The sequence below is a fragment of the Panthera onca genome, chromosome D3 (genome assembly GCF_046562875.1).
Source record: "Panthera onca isolate mPanOnc1 chromosome D3, mPanOnc1 haplotype 2, whole genome shotgun sequence".
NCBI lineage: Eukaryota > Metazoa > Chordata > Mammalia > Carnivora > Felidae > Panthera > Panthera onca.
This window is the reverse complement of record NC_138350.1, coordinates 83,649,077-83,664,389: the sequence shown is the minus strand read 5'-3', so window position 1 is coordinate 83,664,389 and position 15,313 is coordinate 83,649,077. Positions and strand designations below refer to the sequence as shown.

Genomic DNA, 15,313 nt, shown 5'->3' with positions numbered 1-15,313 from the left:
TTAGAAATTAGGCCTGAGAATACTAAGCTCCATGAGCAAGTCAAAGATTCAGCCTTTAAAGAGGTACTGGGAGTTACATATATATTAACCCAGAAACTCAGAATGCAAATCAATTGAAACAGAAAAATTCAAACCAAAGCACATGGATTTGAAACAAGGCTTTGAAAATCAAATTCAGACAGTGGGGTGTCCATTATCGGAATGTAAGTTTTCAGGAGAAGGAACCGAACATTGGGGAACTGGTGCAAAATCTCAACGTATGCACTGGAATGCAGAATCTAGCAGCAATTCAACTGAGAGGATTACTTAGTACCTGAGGAGCCCTCCAAATCAAGGGCAGAGACAGTCTAAAGCAGTTCCCTGAGATGTTGGTCTTTGGCCTCAGACCTGGATGGACCTTGTCCCCAGCGCCGGAGCTGAGAGTATAGGGACGTCGATTACTGGCCCAGCAGTAGTTGTTGCAGAAGCAAAGACTGGGAGAGTGAGAAAGGGTATTGTCCCCAAAACGCTAGTGTGTTTTGTGTTTGTTTGTTTCCAAAAAGCCACACGCTGAAAACCAACTTTCTTTTCTGGCTTTCATTCCTAAATTCATGCTCCTGGAACTGAGACAGATTGGCTCCTTTGTTGTCATTTGCAGAGCTTTCTAAAAACATAGACTGCTATGTCTCAAGCCACTCCTACGGTATCATCCAGGAATCTATATTTTCTTAAGATTCCTGGAGGGTTCTGGTATAAATTCAGCTTTGAAAGCTACTGTAAAGAATCGCAATGCGACTTAGAAAAAAATACTCGATAAGGAAGAATTCAGACAGAAAGATTAAAAGAGTAAAACTGTCAGTATCTGAGTAATAAGGAATGCATTTCCAAAATATACAACATCTGACTTCAGAAGGTGACCTCTCACAAGGGAAAGAAAGGCAAGCAGTGTAAAAGGAAGAAAGAAAAAAGTCAAAAGAGCCTTAAAACCAGGACACGACTTGATTTATATTCACCTAAGGAGATGGAAAATGATTTCACTTCTTCAAGTGAATCATTCCAGAGCTTTCTGGAGCTCTGGTGTTGGGGGATTTTAAATCACGTAATTACAAAAATAAGAATGAAAAATTCTTAAAACGTAAAACGGGCAAAGGAGACAGCTTCCATGTAGGGTATATGCTACAAGATATTGGATTTTAGTCAGATTTGAAAAGCAAAGGGCAAAAGTAAACAAACAAACAGACAGACAGACAATTGTATATGTAGGCATCATCTCCAAGGCTCTGACATGTGAGGAGACATTCTTGAGTTCAATCAGGGTGAAGTCAAATGGCTGTGGTAACGGGAAACCTTCATTCAGTAAAAATAAATGGTTGGTTAGATGGGTAATAACATGAGACATCTATAGAAATGTGTGAATAATTTAGATGGGTCGTACTTTTGATTAGGAACATGGATTCTATTGTGAAAGTCTATAGGAAGTGGGGTTTTTAAAGACAAGGAGAAACTAACGGAAGAGTTTTATTTTGAGGACTGTGCTCAATAGAGAAAGACTACTTTTAGCAGGTGGTGTTTGAATGCATTTAATGGGATTCGTTGCAGGGACCCTTAAATCTCTCTGTTCTTCTAATAAAGCTATTTGTCTCTGAGTATTTGAGATAACCTGAGGTGATAGGCTCATGCTGAGTCTCATCAAAATGCTTGCAACTCACTTTTACTAGTTTCAAATTTGATTTCAGAAATCCCACAGGTGATTCTAACATTTTGTTTTCTACCACATTCTTTGTCGAGCCACTACATCAATTAAAACATAACCTCTTCCAGATGGAGATGCCATTTAGACAGACACGGTGAAAAATCATCATAGAATTAAGCATTAGATCAGTATTTTGGATATTCAATTTTAAAGAGCTGAAAAATGTAAAAATTATAGTTTGGGTGTTCTTTGAGAGAGGAGATAATTGAGGAAAAATATATCACTAAGTATAAAGCTTTAAAGTAATTTTAGGGGCACCTGGGTGGCTCAGTCGGTTAAGTATCTGACTCTCAGTTTCGGCTCAGGTCATGATCTCATGGTTTCATGAGTTCGAACCCTGCATCGGGCTCTGCACTTGCAGCCCAGAGCCTGCTTGGGATTCTCTCTCTCCTTCTCTCTGCCCCTCCCTCACTCCCACTGTCTCTCTCTCTCAAAATAAATAAACTTGAAAAAAAGTAATTTTATAGTTAGAAATTGGCAAGAGGAATCCCACCCAGCAAAAAAAAAAAAAAAAAAAAAAAAAAAAATTGCAGAAGAAACTTACACAAAAGGAATCTTGGACTAAAGGATCGTGGACGAATCTGGCAGCAGAAAGCAAGCTTTCAAGTGAGGATGGGCTCATTGCACTTAACTACCACCTGCAGAAAGAAAACAAAATTGGAAAGAAAATTCAGGGAATGCCTTTGTGTCTTTGTAGCCAGAAGTGTTTATGGGGTGATAGAGGTGGGTGAAACAGAACATAGGATTAGAGGATGAGCAAGAAAGTATAGAAGGAACACAGTGATTCTAGAATGCATCGGTAGTCCCTTTAATTGAAGTTGGAGAATGAAAGCAGAAGGAGCAGAAGAAATGTTACAGCTGTGTAATGTAGAGAATTTATTTTAACTGCAACCTCTGCTTATTGTTTTTGGTTGCCATATCGTGAATATGATAAATGTATTTCTAGCACCTACGTGTCACAACCTTGAGCTGTAGATTTAGCTGAATATTCATTTTTTAATCCCCGTGCCATGAATAGTATTTCCCTACCCCCCTCCAACAGGTAGATTTTGTTGTTAAGGATAATGAAAGCTGTGTGAGCTGTTGTATGAAAGACATTGTAATTAATCATAGAATCTTTCTGTAGGACACCTTGGAATCATGGGGGCAGCGACGAAGCTCACAGCTGCACTGGACAGTTCTGTAGTCCCCATCACATGTCCAGTCATCCATGAGGCTGGGGGTGGTATGTTAGAGAGTGGGGACAATGACCCAGAAACACTCTCTTTACTGGTGCTAGAAAACCCAGTAACAAAGGAAAGAAAGATGCTGATCACTTTCCTATGTCCTCGGTTGCAAAGAAGTTAGAATATATTTCATAACTTTTCCCACAGTACTTTAAAGCATATCTTTCTGAAGGACAAAAGGACATCTATTTTTTTTTTAATAAGTTGCCCTTTGCCATATACACTATCCCCTTCTCCCCAGGGCTCAGCCTGCAGTTTCTGCGGCTCTGATTTCAAGGGGAAGTAAAGACGATATGACAGGAAATAAACCACATTCAAGTAATATAATAACTGGACTCCTGCTCTAAGCCACAAAATTGGGGCAAATGGTCTGCTAAAAAGAGAGAGATTGCTTTCACGTAGCCCTCCTCAGCATGAAGGACAGAGTCGCTGAAGAAGACAATAGAAAAATGTTGCACACATCTTTTCTGTCATTTTCAAGAGACTGACTTAACTCCTAACGCAAGGAGATCTCATATGAATCTAAATGTGACTTTGCTGAAAGTCATATTTGAACATCCTCTGAGGGAGCATGGTAAGAAGCTAAGTAGCGTGATTTTTAAGCTTTTTTTTTTTTTTTGCTTAATTGGTTTAATTTTATTACTTATGTAAATTATCCAAATTTATTATATGATCATTAAACTTAAAGTTTTGCATTGCCTGTGACTAACATTTTCACTCTAAAATCAATATATAATTTATTCAACACCCAAAGGACTTGGGACACATTTGAAAGAGGTTTTTATTTTATGAGATGCATATCAGGAACAAATGTAAATTGCACAGCTCTTCTCTGTGAGTTTACTTCACACTTTCCCTTAGAGATCTAACACAAAACCCTGAAACTCAGTCATCGGGAACTTTCTTACAGCCTCTCAAGACCTCTATCTCTTTTTATTATATCTTTTTAGTAAGTGAGAAGTCTGTTTTTATTAACTAAATTATCTCCTTTTATTGCATAAAAATGTCAATGCATTAAAATTTATTTAAATTAGTGAGAAAATAACTCTGTTTTTCTGTATTTTAGTTATAATGGAATACGGTGAACCTTATTTTAAAGGTCACTTTCAGATTTGCTTCTTTTTTTAAACTTAAACCTTAATATTTAAACCACGGCAAATAATTATTTTTCTTGAAGAGATGTTTATTTCTATTCTGTATGGTGGATTTTTCTGTGAGGCAGAGAGATGTCAAAAAAAAAAAGTACTTGCAATAACTTCATTGAAAGACAAAATATCTTAGGACAACTTAGATTTCATAGGTCCATACTCAATGAGAAAAAGTACTATCAAATCTGTGAAACACCAAATTCCATGAAATCTCGTGGAGACCCTGAAAAAATGACCTTTTAAAACAGTTAGAAATGGCAAGAAGAAACCAATAAATTGTTATTGCTTATATTGTTTAGAAAATTTTTGTGCTATGTTTTATTCAAGGTTGCATTTTTGGGGAGATATTCTTAAGTGTGCTTAAATGTCCGTAATTTTAATGCATAATAAAGCATATGCTTTCTACAATCGATTTCAAACACAATTTTCTGAGTATATTATTAATGCAAGTTATTTAATTGCAGACATATTTGTATTTTGTAAGATAATATTTTCTTCATTTTATTTAAAATACTAGAATTTATTTATAAGCGTTATAACCCTTGCTAATTACACTTAAGAAGTTTAAATTGAACTACAATTAAAAGAGGATTGAGGGGGAGCACCTGGGTGGCTAAGTTGCTTTAAGCATCGGACTCTTGAATTTGGCTCAGGTCATGATCTCATAGTTCCTGAGTTCCAGCCCCATGTCAGGCTCTGTGCTAACATTGGAAAGCCTACTTGGGATCCTCTGTCTCCCTCTCTCTCTGCCCCTCCCCTGCTTGCTTTCTCTCTCTTTTTCTCTCCTTCTCTCTCTCTCAAAAATAAATAAATAAACATTAAAAAAAGAGGGTTAAGTTATATATACTCTTTAAAAATAACACACGGCAAAATGCATTTATAAATTCAAGATGTTTATCAAAATTTGGGGAAGGTAAAATGTATCAGGGTTTCACATTATCTACAAAATCTACATATAGATAATCTTGTGTATTTGTGAACCATTGATATCAATCATGCATGTCTTATACATATTTATCAGGATATATTGTTATTGGTGTTCATGGTGCTATAAATTGATGCCTTCTCCATCCCATTAAAGAAACATTTATAATCAACCAGGATAACCAATATCAATTTCTGTGTCCCGATCTTAATGACATTTCATTCTTACTTCCAACTCTTATGTATGCCATTTACACACAAAGATACACAAACACATGCACACTCTACATTTGTCTGTGGTTGTGTTTTGGCATGCACATATGTATGCATAAATAAAATTCCATGTGATCCTTAAAGTTTAGAGAAAAAACGTTTAATTATTATTGGTAAACACCTACAGGTCAATAAACAACAATTTGTTAAATGTAATCTTCAAGATACAAATAAATAGCATTAGTAAAACAATTCCACAAAATGGAAGAAAGATACATTTAAAAAGTTAAAAACATGAAAACACATTCCTAATAAAACTGATAAGAAGGTGACAAGAAAGTTTTAGCATAATGAGATTCATACTAAATGTTAATGAACACGATTTCTTTATTAAAAGGTGAATGTTGGAAGATATAGTTTGAATAATAACCACACAGAGCTGGCCATAAGCGACTGGTTGCCTATTTATCCTTTTCTGACAACACGTTAGCTTGGGTTTTCCCCATAGCCTGTTATTGTCTAGACAGGGTAGAAGTCCAGTGATTCTTTGGGGCCACAGTTCTGTCTTTAGAGGATTACTTAACTAGAGTGGTGATTTTCTTAACATTTACTGTCTTGCTAGGCTGCCTCCTTCCTGTTTCTTTGGCTAGAGAGAGAATGCATTTGGGATCTTTTTGAGTCTGAACCTTCTGACATCGCACGGTTGCTACTTCTGTAGCTCCACGTTCAGATCCTATGAGGCTGAAGAAATTCCAGACACACCATCCCCCATCATTTTGAAGTCCCAACATCCCTCGTTAGTTTTCTTTCTCTCTACCTTTCAGGGTCTCATGTTGTTTTATACGTAATATCCAGGGTTTTTAGTTGTACTTAGAGGGAGAAAAAAAAATTCTCTCTAGTCCATCTTCCCCAAAGCACAAGTTCTGATCTATAATTTTAAAAGACTTGTAGAGCAAAAGGACTGCCAGCGTGGAACAAAAGTGACCAAGGTTGATCACCATTCAAAAAGACCTCCAAGCCCCCAAATCTGTGGAGTCTGAAGGCAAGAGAAAACAGCCACGCAGCTGTACATATGTGCCTGCTTATTTTCTCCATTGAAATGACTTGGATTTCATTGGCTTTCACTCTTAGTTTTGCTATTATATCCGGCTCGCATTTCCAAGACCCAGAATCAGGGTTTACTCAAGGGATGTTTCTCGTCCCCAGAGATCAGTGTCTTGTTAACTTTTACCTTGTGGAAATCCAGAACACCTGTGGACTACAGATCGCTGTGTACTTCCTGTTCTTCCTGTCTGGGAACGGGAGTGTCTGTTACATTCATCTTGATGCTTCATCACCACTGCATAGTGGCTTGTGATGTTGGTAAGTAACGAGTGTTATAGTTTGGACTCCACAGATGGAGAGCAGCATATCTGAAGCATTACAGTCACATGTAACACAGATTGTAAAATTTTGGACATCAAGCCTTATGCCACAATTTGAGGAGGATTTGGGGACCACAGATGAGGGTGAGTGTATTTTGCACGAGGCTAGGATGTAATATTTGTGGCCAGAGACAGAAAAGGGGAGCTTGTAAAAAAGGTACACATTCTTCCTCTCCCTGCAGTCTCATCCATTCAGTGTGACCTTGCAGATTCTGTCATCAATATGTAGAATCTGTTTTGCCTCCACTGGAAGCCAGGTTGACCACATACCTCTGTTTGGCCAAACCGGATGCTGGAATACACAAAGTAAGAGGGGCTCCTTGGCGGCTTAGTGGCTTCCATGTCCAACTCTTGTTCTCAGCTTAGGTCATGAGCTCGCAGTATGGAGTCCGAGTCCTGTGTCAGGCTCTGCGATGACAGTGCAAAGCCTGCTTGGGATTCTCTCTCTCTCCCTCTCTCTCTGCCCCTTCCCTGCTCATGCTCACAGTCTCTCTCTCTGTCTCTCTCAAAATAAATAAACTTCAAAAAATCTTTGAAAAAAAATAGAATAGAAAAGCAAGAGAGAAATGAGCATCCATTCTTGCACATCAAGCCTTACCTTTCTGTCCTGTACTTGAAACCCTGTGGCCACCAAGTGCATGGGCTGAAGCTCATCTGCTGGAGAAAGAAGGGACACCCGAAGAACTGAGGCAACACACCAGTGGTCAGTGAGCCCCAAGATTGCCACTGACACGTGTGTAAGGCCAACCAAGATCACTCGAGTTTGCCTCAGGCCAGGCTGACGATCCAGTGGAGCCCAGCCAAAGATTGATGAGAGGCTACACTGATGATTTAGTTTTTAAACTGCAAGTTTGGGTGTCATTTGTTAGACATGAGAAGATATGAAATTTAGGGGCGCCTGGGTGACTCAGTGTGTTAAGCATCCAACTCTTGATTTCTGCTCAGGTTCTGATCTCACGGTTTGTGGGTTTGAGCCCAGTGTCCGGCTCTGTGTGGACTTCAGAGAACCTGCTTGGGATTCTCTCTCCCTTTCTCTCTGTTACTCCCCCCACTGGTGCATGCTCTCTCTCTCAAAATAAATAAATAAACTAAAAAAAGATAACAAATTTAGACACCACGAAAAAAACAGACGACATCATCAACAGAGAAGAAAATAGTTGCAACACACATATCCACCAATATGTGTGGGTCCAGGATATATAAAGAACTTCTTAAAAAAAGTAATAAAAAAATAAAAAAAGACAGCCCAAAGAAAAATAGTCACAGACTTGAACAACATCTCACAAAGAACTTCCACATGTCTAATAACTATGTTAAAAAGTCGTTAGCTTCACTGGCTATCAGAGAACTGCACGCTAAAAACACAACGTAATGTCTGTACACATTTATCAGATTTACTAAAATAAAAACATGAGAAAATATCAAGGATCAGGGACGATGTGCTCAGCAACCACATTCTCATAAACTGCTGGTGGGAGTGGAAATTGGCATTTTTAAAAACTGCTTGTCAGCATCAACTAAAGTTAAAAATACACTTACCCTGTTACCAAGCAATGTCACTCCTAGATATAAATCCAAAAGAAATGTGTCCGTACGCTGGTGAAAAAACATATTCATAGTAGCATTATGCAAATGGCCCAGTTTTCCCCGGGGGCCCCAAACTAGACACAAATGTCCATCAGGAGAGGAATAGATAAATGACAATGCATTGATGCAAAAGGAAGGTACAGCAATGATGTAAATCATTTACAATGCTGTGCACAATACGAGTGCATATCACAAGATATTATTTTGAACAAGGTAAGCCAAAAAGCCTTACAGGGTAATTCTATTCAAATATAGGACAAAATAGGACAATCTAATTTAAGTGATCCAAAATCTAGTTGTTTTTCCATGGGGAAGGAATGACTATAAGAAATCATGGAGGGGCGCCTGGGTGGCTCAGTTGGTTAAACGTCCAACTTCGGCTCAGGTCATGATCTCATGGTTCGTGAGTTCGAGCCCCGCGTCAGGTTCTGTGCTGACGGCTCAGAGCCTGAAGCCTGATTTGGATTCTGTGTCTCCCTCTCTCTCGGTTCCTCCCCCCACTCATGCTCTGTCTCTGTCTCTCTCTCTGTCTCTCTCTCAAAAATACATAAAAATATTTTTAAAAAATTTAAAAAAAGAAAGCACAAAGGAGAGGACTTTGTGGTGCTGGTAATATTCTATTTCTTGATTTGGGGGCTGGTTGCACAGGTGTAATCAATTTGGGAAAATAGATGTATTCATTAAAAGGATACATATCACTTTATTAAATGTTAATAAAATGATAAAAAAATAATATTTGACTTGACACATTGAATATTAATTAATATCTTCCTAAACAGCAACAATAAAACAACAAAAATACCTGAAAAAAATTATTTTTCGTTTAAGAAAAAATCTTTTAATTTATTTTTGAGAGAGAGAGAGAGAGAGAGAGAGAGCGAGCTTGCACGTAAGCAGGGGAGGGACAGAGAGACAGAGGATCCGAAGCTGGCTCTGTGCTGGTAACAGAGAACCCGAGGCGGGGCTCGAAATCACAAACTCTGAGAACATGACCTAAGCTGAAGTTGGATGCCTGACGGACTGAACCACCCAGGTGCCCCGTCTGAAAATGTTTTTTGGTTTTTTTTGTTTTTTTTTTGTTTTTTTTTAATTTATTTTTGGGACAGAGAGAGACAGAGCACGAACGGGGGAGGGGCAGAGAGAGAGGGAGACACAGAATCGGAAACAGGCTCCAGGCTCCGAGCCATCAGCCCAGAGCCTGACGCGGGGCTCGAACTCACGGACGGCGAGATCGTGACCTGGCTGAAGTCGGACGCTTAACCGACTGCGCCACCCAGGCGCCCCTGAAAATGTTTTAAATCGAATTCATTTCCTTCCATCTGCCATTGCAGCTTGCATGCTGCCTTCCCCTGGTATTTAGTTCCACTTGATAGCCCTTCAAATTACACATTATAATTAATTTTCTGGCATGATGCAATCAATGCCTTTTAGATATATTCAAACGTTTAACAATGTCTTTGCTATCGTTTTCCATGCACTTTATATGTGTTCTTTCTGATAGCTCTTATGTTGAGAGCTAACTCAGTGGTTTTTCCCACACGGGTATTTTAGCAGTGGTTTCTATCTGAAAGTGTCTTTGATTTTCATGGTAAGGTGTTGTAACAGCATATCTTGGCTTTTTGTTTCTGTTAAAGTATTTAATTGCTATTTATTTGTATATAATCTCTATGTTTAGGGTTGCTTTTATGACATACTCTTTGTCTTTGGTGTTCTGAAAGCTCCCTATTCTCTATATATTTTTAAATTTCTCACGTTAGATTGTGTGCTTACTAAAACTAAAGCTTCATATGAATTCTGGAAAATTCTCACATACTATATATTTTTTTAAATATTACTTTTCCCAATCTCTCCTCCTCTCTGGGATTTCTGGTGGAAATATGTTGGGATTCCTCATCTTTTTTATGCTGTCTTTTAAGTTGTCTTTCATAATGTCATTTTTTCCCCAAAATCAATATTTATTGCATCTTTAAAATATCACACATAAGGGGCGTCTGGGTGACTCAGTCGGTTACGCTCTGACTTTGGCTCCAGTCATGATCTCACAGTTCATGAGTTGGAGCCCCGTGTCAGGCTCTATCCTGACAGCTCAGAGCCTGGAACCAGCCTCCAGTTCTGTGTCTCCCTCCCTTTCTGCCTCTGTACTGCTCACACTCTGTTTCTCTCTCTCTCTCTCTCTCTCTCTCTCTCTCTCTCTCTCTCAAAAATAAACAAACAATAAAAAAAATTTAATAAAAATTTTAAATATCACAAATAAGTCTGAAAAATCATCCGGCATCTTGCTGTTTCTGTAGCTGGACAACATAGATCTTATTTATCTGTTGACCTGTTCCTTTTTCAGAAGCATAGATACCATCTACAAATTTTCTGATATCCTTGTTTTTAACTGTTGTGTCTTGCTGATACCAAGTTCAATATGATACAGGTGCAACTGAAGCAATCCTTCAAGAATTAATTCATCTTTCTGGACTTGAGATAGTGAACAAGCAACACCTGGCTTTATCCAAACCCTGTGGGTGTCTTTTCACCCAAGGAATTTTGGATTCCAGCAAGAGAAGCATTCTCCTGAATAACAACGTTGATGGGGAAGTGAGCATACACGGACCTCATCTTGTAACGGAAGCCCAGAGTAATGCCCTTGACCCTGTTCTAGACATGACTACCGATAGAGCAAACAGTAGCCAGTTCTTTCTGATTTCCCCACCGTTTATCAACTTGGAGCCTTTTCTTTTGCTTTCCAATGGGACTGAGTTCTACATTGATGTGATTGAAGTCCCTTCACAGGGTTCTTCCGGGATCCTTCCCATTAACACTGCATCCCTTCAGGGTGACATTGACATTTTTTGGAATGTGGACAGTCAGATTGCTGAGAATGGTCTTCATTCTCACAGTAGATGTGGCCAAAGGAGTCATACTGTCATCTTTTAATCTTTAATTGCATTAGGACAAATTCCAATGTATACACTTTAAGGTAACTCTACTTTTTCTCATATTAATATATTCTGCAGCTTTACACATAATTTATTTTTAAATTATTAAAGACAATAATTCCTTGACGATTTACTTTTTTCAGGATGTGGTATCATGTGTCTCTTGCTTGTGGTAGATTATTTCCTTCCAGGGTTTATAGTTTTTGTAAGTTTATTTATTTATTTTGAGAGAGAGAGAGAGAGAGAGAGAGAGAGATGGACCACACACAGGTGCACCAGCGGGGGAAGGGCAGAGAGAGAGAGGGAGAGAGGGAGAATTTCAAGAGAGTCTCCTGGCAGTGCAGAGCCTCACGGGAGGCTCCATCTCAGGAACCCTGAGATCACGACCTGAGCCAAAATCAAGAGTTGGATGCTTAACCAGCTGAGCCAACCGCGTGCCCCTAGGGTTTGTAATTTGAAGTTGTGAGTTCATCTTTGTTAAGGCTTTATCTGTGGAACAGCACCAAATCTAGTGAGTTGGTTATAACCCTCTCACCGAAGTAGCATCACAATATTGTACCTATACTTTATGCTAATATTTAAGGCAAGGGATTCCAAGACCACAAGGTTTTCCCTACCCAAAGATGTATTAGTTTGCCAGGGTGACCATGATGAAGTACCACAAACTGTGGCTCAAATGAGATATTAAGACCTCACCATCTTAATTTGGAGGGAGATATAAATCAGCTCATAACAACCACATATTGGTTATCCATTTTATTTTAGCTTGCCATTTCTTTCTTTTTTTAAAAAAAAATTTAATGTTTTTTTTTTTTTATTATTATTTAGTTTTGAGACAGAGAGAGACAGAGCATGAGCAGGGGAGGGGGCAGAGAGAGAGGGAGACACAGAATCCAAAACAGGCTCCAGGCTCTGAGCTGTCAGCACAGAGCCCAACACGGGGCTCGAACCCACGGGTTGTGAGATCATGACCTGAGCCGAAGTCGGATGCTCAACCGACTGAGCCACCCAGGCACCCCTAGTTTGCCATTTCAATGATATATTCTTCAAGAATTTGGCTTTAATGGGTTTCATTTCCAAATCAGTCTAGTGTTTTCCCTTAAGCCTCATACCCTATCTCTAGATGTGCATTGGCCATACAGCTCCGACATTCCCAAGATTACACATTATTTTCATACATGAGAAAAGTTTTAATACTTTAGGTTTCATTCCCTCTTTATTGTTTTGGTCCTTGGAATTCCTCTTATTTTTATGAGCTCCATTGTAATATGAAAGTATGTCGCTTATGTTTTCTGTGGTAGTAAAAGTGGAGGAGGAAAGAAAGTTTCAGGGAGGCTTTTAAGTACATAATCTTCTATAATCCCACAACCTGAAAGCCAAGGGATTTTTGCTCATGATTTAGCATTTATAAAGGGAAGTCCACTTATTTAAAGGAACAAACTCATGAACTTTTAAGGAGTTTTGATAATCTCCAATGAAAATTAAATGGGATAAAGTGACTGAGAAGCTTTCTTCATCCTCAATTTTGGTAGACTGGGTGACACTGAGCTGAGGTAACAAGAAAGATAATTTTTCTGTTTTACGATTCAGAGAGCTATAAATGTAACAGGAAGAATTTATTTTCATTACTTAATGAAATATGTAGATCAACCAGGCACCAATTACAGTCTAAAAAAAATTATCAGAGCAGAAAAGATAAAAATCATGTGTTGTGTTTTTAAAAGTATTTCATTTGTTGAAATAAGCCATACAGAGAAAGACAGATACCATATGGTTTCACTCTTATGTGGATCCTGAGAAGCTTAACAGAAACCCATGGGGGAGGGGAAGGAAAAAAAAAAAAAAAAAGAGGTTAAAGTGGGAGAGAGCCAAAGCATAAGAGACTGTGAAAAACTGAGAACAAACTGAGGGTTGATGGGGGGTGGGAGGGAGGGCAGGGTGGGTGATGGGTATTGAGGAGGGCACCTTTTGGGATGAGCACTGGGTGTTGTATGGAAACCAATTTGACAATAACCTTAATATATTGAAAAAAACAAAAGTATTTCACTTGTTAAAAGGCTTGTTTTCTTTCTCTCCTCATGGGACGCATAGCTAGCAAAAATACACATCTGTCTGTCATCCTCACGGACTGCCACATGTCAGATCAGGTGTTCCCTTTGACATTCATCAGCCTGCTCTGCAATCCCAGGTAGTTGTTTTTCATATTTTCTCCTTTAATTTTTTTAATGTTTATATTTATTTTTGAGACAGAAAGAGACAGAGCACAAGAGGGAGAGGGGCAGAGACAGAGGGAGACACAGAATCCGAAGCAGGCTCCAGGCTCTGAGCTGTCAGCCCAGAGCTCTCAGTGTGGGACTCAAATTCGTCAACCACGAGATCATGACCCGAGCCCAAGTCCGAAGCTCAACCGACCGAGCCACCCAGGAGCCCCAGATATTTTCTCCATTTTTTGAGTGGTGTTCATTTTCCCCACAGTCATTCTCATTGTCCTGCTCCAAAGCCCAGCAATCTCTTCTTACTCCAAATTCCCAGGTTTTAATTATATTGTTCTCTATTATTTTTCCATATTAATTTACCTTTAAATCCAGATCATAAGGCACATGATGGATCTACTCAGTGCAAATAGTTCATGTTAAATATTAGATACTCAACGCTTTAAACCGAATTGTATTATTTTGAATTATGCACGTGTTTCCGGAGTAATCGTGTCATTGAATGGACTGATGACTCTCCAGGGAAAAGGACGTATGGATGTTTGAGCCTTGGACTATCCAAAATATCACCTCAAACAATAGCCTGGGATTTTGTATTCACTGAATTATACTGTATTCTAATAAAGATTTTTTTTTCTTAACTCGTTACAACTAGAATCAAAGTTAGTCCAGAGAAATTGTTTTGTATATTTAAATTTATATATGCGGGGCACCTGAGTGGCTCTGTCCGTTAAGCAACTGACTTGCTTTCAGCTCAGGTCATTACATCACTTCATGAGATCAAGCCCCGCGTTGGGCTGTGCGCTGATGGCTTCGAGCCTACTTGGGATTTTCTCTCCCTCTCTCTCTGCCTCTACCCTGCTCTCTCTGTCCTTCTCTCTTTCAGAATAAATAAACTTAAAAAAACATATATGCAATTTTTGCAAATAATGAATGCTTAGTAATGCTCATGATTTTATAGTCATGGAAGGTTTCTTGTATTTATGAATAAGGAAGCAATTTCTTATCTAGATGATGGCAAATAGGTTACTGAACCTTTGATACTATCAGAATGTATAGAGTAATGATTCTGACATGTGTTCATATGTGTAGACTTACAATTGTGCCTGATACACTGGGCATACCTTGTATGTGCTTGCCATTATTGCTTAACTTCCATTTGTGCAATACCCAGCTGTACGTACCCCATCCCCTCATGTCCGTCAGGTTAAGAATCCCTGCAGTCAAAAGAATTCACTGGACTTGCAACAAAACTTTGGAGAAACTCCACGTTGGTCAGGCGCGCCACATAAGTTTTGAGTCAGATTTGGATTTAGGGTTGAGATCAAAGGAAAAAAAATGACAGAAATTATTGAACGCTGGAAGTATTAATTGGCATCCATGTCTTTCCAACCTGCTGCTTTTCTGAAGTTAAGTGTTTAGCAACACGCGCTCCATTTCCCCATGCTCGCAAATAGTGTTGGTGTGACCAGCACTATATAAACTGCAAATATGATAAAATTATGGGGCGACTGAGGCTCAGTTGGTTAAGCATCCAACTTCGGCTCAGGTCATGATCTCAGGGTTCATGAGTTGGAGACCCACATTGGGCTCTGCACTGATGGCGCAAAGCCTTCTTGGGATTCTCTCTCTCTGACCCTCCCCTTTGCCTCTCTCTCAAAATGAATGAGAAATTAAAAATATATTATAAAATTATGATTATAAAACACAAATTATTTCTCAAAATTTCTCCAACCTTTCTGATTCCACTATTCCTAGAACCTGAAAGATATTGTTGTATATTATCTTTACTAGAAACAGGGGATCATTGGTTTCCTAAGTAAAGCTTCTACTTTTGAAATAAAGTGCAACTGCTATTCAACTATGAGAAATAAAAAAAAAATGTATTCACAAACTAATTTTATACAAGTTTATCTTCC

At 38.8% G+C, this 15,313-nt stretch overlaps 1 pseudogene; it reads right to left on the bottom strand.

The window, feature by feature from the left end:
- Positions 1–10,518: 10,518 nt before the first annotated feature.
- LOC144613960 (large ribosomal subunit protein uL6 pseudogene) lies at positions 10,519–11,134 on the bottom strand (annotated as a pseudogene).
- Positions 11,135–15,313: the final 4,179 nt, after the last annotated feature.